We start from the raw sequence: 5,725 nt of genomic DNA on the forward strand, positions 1-5,725 counted from the left end.
GGAGACCGCCGACGCCACCGGCCGGATCGTCCATCGCCGCCCGGACCCCCTCGCCGGCCTGCTTCCGCTCCGCCCCGTCATCCTCGTCCTCCTCCCCAAGTCGCTCCCCGTGCACCGTTGCCCCGTCCCTACGAACCCCGGTGAGGCCCCTGGCCTCTCCTCCTTTCCCTGTCTCCGCACGTACGCTCTCGCCCACCGTCCTGCGCCGTGGTCGTCCCCTGCTCCTACTACGGTCACCGCGCCCGTGCCCCATTCGCCCTTGCTCACCCGCACACGCGCTCCCCTCGCCCCGCATGCTGGTCCCGCAATCGTCGCGCTCGGCGTCCGCCCTGTCACGCTCGCGGTTCCCCTACTATCGTCGTCGCGTCGCGTCACCGCCCCTCACTCCGCCTCGCCCCGGCCATCGCTGATGCGGAGCTCCTCGTCGCTGTTTCCTAGCTCCGCCGCACCCCGCGCTGGTGCCCGCACTCACTGCTCACTGTGCCCCCCTGCTACTGCTCCTACTGCCTCGCCGCCCGGTCCAGCGCCCAGCCTCGCCTGAGCCACGCCTGGCTGGCGCCGTGGCCACCGGCCTCCCGCGGTGCTCTGTTGGGCTGCGCTCGTTGCGGCTGCGCCCAACGCCCGCTAGCCAGCTCACCCGCTAAGGCCCCCTGGCCCTATGAAAAGGGGGCCTCAGCACCCCAGAACGATTAAAAAAAGATAATAATAAATAAAATAAATAAATAAAATTAAATACTAAATAATCAATTAATTAACTTAATTAATTCTGTTTAAATTCACTAATTAAGATTAATTAACCTAATAACTAATTAACCTAATTAGCAACTGTTAATTAATTAGAGAGTCAATGACATGCGGGACCCGCACGTCAGTTTGACCAGTCAATTAACTGATGACGTCATGCTGACATAATGATGACATCAGCAAACACTATTCTGGATAATAATGTTGAATTAAATAAATTAAATAAATTCTAAAAATGATTTAAAACTTTAGAAAAGCATATAATTAAACCGTAGCTCGGATTGTAATACTTTGTACATGAAAGTTGCTCAGAACAATGAGACGAATCCGGATACGCAGACCGTTCGTCCGCCACACCTCCCTAGCATAGAGAACACGCAACTTCCCCCCCCCCCCTCTGGTTCATCTGTCCGAAAACGCGAAACACCGGGAATACTTTCCCGGATGTTTCCCCCTTTCGTCGGTATCACCTACTACCGCGTTAGGGCACACCTAACACCGCGTATTGTCTTGTTACGCTTTGTGATGCTTTGATTGCTCTGTTATTTATTGTGTTCCCTCTCCGTTACTTCTTTCCGATAGACCTCAAGACTGCCGGCGACCCCTAGTTCGACTACGGTGTTGACGACCCCTCCTTGCCAGAGCAACCAGGCAAGCCCCCCCCTTTATCACCAGATATTGCCTATTCTTCTCTATACTGCTTGCATTAGAGTAGTGTAGCATGTTACTGTTCGGTTACTCCTATTCTGTTGCATAGCCTGTCATTGTTGCTACAGTCATTGATACCTTACCCGCAATCCTAAATGCTTAGTATAGGATTCTAGTTTATTATCATTGGCCCGACATTCTTGTCAGTCTGCCTTGCTATACTATTGAGCCGTGATCACTCGGGAGGTGATCACGGGTATATACTATACATATATACATACTATACAGATGGTGACTAAAGTCGGGTTGGCTCTTTGAGTACCCGCAAGTGATTCGGATATGGGGGCTGGAAGGACAGGCGGCTCCATCTCGGTAGAGGTGGGCCTGGGTTCCCGACGGCCCTCGACTGTTACTTTGTGGCGGAGCGACATGGCAGGTTGAGACCACCTAGGAGAGAGGTGGGCCTGGCCCTGGGCGGGGTCCGCGGTTACTTCATAATAACACGCTTAACGAGATCTTGGTATTTGATCTGACTCTGGCCACTGGCCTGTACGCACTAACCAACTACACGGGAAAGATATGGGCACTCGACGTCGTGGTATCAGCCGAAGCCTTCGTGACGTCAGCTCTCCGGCCGCCCACGCAACGTGCGGGTGTGTAATGGGCGATGGGCCCAGACCCCTGCGCGCATAGGATTTAGACCGGCGTGCTGACCTCTCTATTGCGCCTAGGTTGGGCTGCGACGTGTTGATCTTCGAGGCCGGGCATGACCCAGGAAAGTGTGTGCGGCCAAATGGGATCGAGCGTGTTGGGTTATGTGGTGCACCCCTGCAGGGAAGTTTATCTATTTGAATAGCCGTGTCCCTCGGTAAAAGGACGACCCGGAGTTGTACCTTGACCTTATGACAACTAGAACCGGATACTTAATAAAACACACCAAGACAAGTTCCACAGACATCCCGGTGATCGCTTTTCCACAGGGCGACGGGGGGAGGATTGCCTGGTAGGATTATGCTATGCGATGCTACTTGGAGGACTTCAATCTACTCGCTTCTACATGCTGCAAGACGGAGGCTGCCAGAAGCGTAGTCTTTGATAGGACTAGCTATTCCCCTCTTATTCTGGCATTCTACAGTTCAGCCCACCAATATTGCCTCTTTACACATATACCCATGCATATGTAGTGTAGATCCTTGCTTGCGAGTACTTTGGATGAGTACTCACGGTTGCTTTGCTCCCTCTTTCACCCCTTTTCCCACTTCTTCTCGGATGCCGCAACCATATGCTGGAGTCCAGGAGCCAGGGGATCCCGAGGATGGTTCTACATGGAGTTCGGCTTCGAGGAGTAGTTAGGAGGTCCCAGGCAGGAGGCCTCGCCTTTTCGATCGTCGTTGCTTTTGTGCTAGCCTTCTTAAGGCAAACTTGTTTAACTTATGTCTCTACTCAGATATTGTTGCTTCCGCTAACTCGTTTATGTTCGAGCACTTGTATTCGAGCCCTCGAGGCCCCTGGCTTGTAATATGATGCTAGTATGACTTATTTTACTTTTAGAGTTGTGTTGTGATATCTTCCCGTGAGTCCCTGATCTTGATCGTACATGTTTGCGTGCATGATTAGTGTATGATTGAATCAGGGGAGTCACAAGTTGGTATCAGAGCCGACTGCCTGTAGGAATCCCCCTACCACACTCCTTGGCCGAAGTTGAGTCTAGTCACTACAAAACTTTTACTAACATGGCTATGTGCCTTATGGGCCCACGTCGCCATTGGGTGGTATTAGGATCTTTTACTCCTCGACCTTTACTCTGGCACTCTGATCTCTCCTCTATTCGGGTTAAATGATTTTTCTAACTCTAACTCTAGGTTCTCGTAACTATTTCTCCCGGAGAGCCCCCATTCCAAAAGATCGCTTGTTTCGTCAGAAGATTCTGAAGATACCCCTCGATATTTTCCCGAGACCCTTGTGCTCATCGCCTTTGCAATTCACTGCCACCGAAATATCCCTATGGATATCTACTTGCACTTGTCATTCTCATGATCTATTCTCGTTGCTCTTGATGTTAGAAGATGCCTCGAACTATTCTCCGTTGTCCCGAGAATCTACTGTCTTGCAGTTTTATTTCGCATGAAGACCCTTACGGGTTTTTTTCTCACATTTATCGAGGATCCGTTCTTATCAATTGTTCATATGTCTCACAAAACTCTTTGGAATACTTTTCAATCTTTCGAAAATCCTCTGTAGCCTGTTATTCTTGAAATTCTTGTCTGCTTATATTATGGTTAATTCCATATGGCTAGTAGTCCTCGATAACATCCCTTGTCTTAGTCATTTTGAGCCTATTGATTCAATATGTGCGTACACATGCAGTCATCAGGTTATCCTTTTTAAAATTATCTTTCCGACTCAGACGTCATTCCGGACATGAGTTGGTTCTCGGCAATTCAAACCTTTATTGATTGTCCAACTAAGTGTTTTCAACTTATCCATCCTTGATCAGAGCGTTTGCTTATGATCCTTCATTTTGGAAACCAGAATTTCTTTCTATTTAAGAATCAGACTAATCAGGTGATTCTTGAATTTCATGCATCTGCATTCTTTCTTCCTCTGAGTGAGTACCGATACTCACATCAGCTCCGTTGTGGATCGCCCGATCCATTGTTGGATTTTTATCCGACAGTGTCCTTCGTATTCAATCACCTTGTGAGTTCTTCCCCTGATACATAATTCCTTTGGTAAATTGTATCCTCTGCTTGGCCAACCATGCTCTTCTCTCGAGCTTGTGTATTTAATTTTGAAACTTGTGGTATATGTTACTAAGAAGCCCTTGTGGGTTGAACATATGCCTTCTCTAAACCGTGTGAACCCGAAAGTTTTCACAAGTCATACCATTCTGGTGTTTTTACCAGATAAATTTTCTGCTCTACAACTTCTTCGAAAACGACAAGTAAATGACAGGTTAGGCATTGAAGAAGTGGGAGTCGACCTTGAACTTTGTGTTCATGCCCATGGATCCGATGTGGATCCTATCATGGAAGCTTCTTGTAGTAATAACTATTTCCTTGATATAATATCATTTGGTATCTGTGAATTGATCCTTTGCAAACGTGGTTCCGACCATATTTTCTCCTTGATTCCATTTCTTGGACAAGTTAAATCACTTGTCTTCTACAGGTCAATACGCCTGCCCAACCTCTATTATGATCTACCTTTGAGTATTACCCCTGGTATCTCGAGGATATCTTTCCATTGCACTACATCTTATAAACATGCTAAAGTACTACCTTACCTTGTCTTTGACACTTCACGGGTTCTGGGTTGTTTGTCGACCGAGAACACCAATAAGTGAATCGATTCCGCTCGCCGAATCAATAACTCTTAAGTAATTTTCGTTGCTTACGAGTTTAGTAACCCTTCAAGTCATTCGTAGTCTGATTGGCTATATCATTATCGTGCAACTTTTTAGATGTGCTATCTGGTCCTTCTTTCCGAATCACAATTTTCGACGATGAGCTAAGCTTACGTCGACTTTCCTCGTAATATCGTCTCACCTTGAACAACAAGCTTGATTCCGAGTTTGTGTCGTATCCGTGGTTTCAATAACCCTTTACTTCATCATTTCTTTGACTTGATGTCATCGCCAACCGATTACATCTTCATGAAACCTCTCGACAAATGTGTCGTGATGATAATCAACATTCTGAGTGTTTTTAGGATATCAATCGAATTCATGATGAGAAATACCATCCTTTCCCTCGACAATTTGTGTTATCATCGGCCAGTTTCTTGCCTTTCCTCCAACACAAACTTGTTTGTGTTTTGTGTTGTACCTTGAGTTCCTTGCTATCCAACATTTGTTCTTCCTTACCTTGGAATATTACCATGTTTTATGTCAGGAATGTCGTGAGAATTTCACCACCTCTTAAGAAATTCTTGTTGCAGCAATGCTTCTGGCCATCACCATTCTTTTCTTGGCCCCCGTGTTGAGTGAATTCTGTTGTGAGAATTTAATATCTCTAGCAACCCTATTGCTTCAGAGTTATTAGAAAATAATTCCAATTTGGTGTGTTGGTTGCCCAATCGCCATTTCGACGTTGGTCGTGCAACCCAGCCCATATTTCGGGTGCACCTTTCAACCAATGTTTAATTGTGCATGGTTCCCTCCAGCATACATCATTTAAGTCATTTGATCTGGCTAATGTTATCTCCTTGTTCACATAGTTGTGGAAATCCACCTTTTTGGAAATCTCAATGGATTGTCGCCGAGTCAATCAGTCACCTCCTCACCTCTCCTTGATTTAATGATGAACTCTTGTTTCGGAACTCGCTTCCATAG

Source organism: Triticum dicoccoides, chromosome 4A (assembly GCF_002162155.2).
Source record: "Triticum dicoccoides isolate Atlit2015 ecotype Zavitan chromosome 4A, WEW_v2.0, whole genome shotgun sequence".
In the NCBI taxonomy this organism is placed as follows: Eukaryota; Viridiplantae; Streptophyta; class Magnoliopsida; order Poales; family Poaceae; genus Triticum; species Triticum dicoccoides.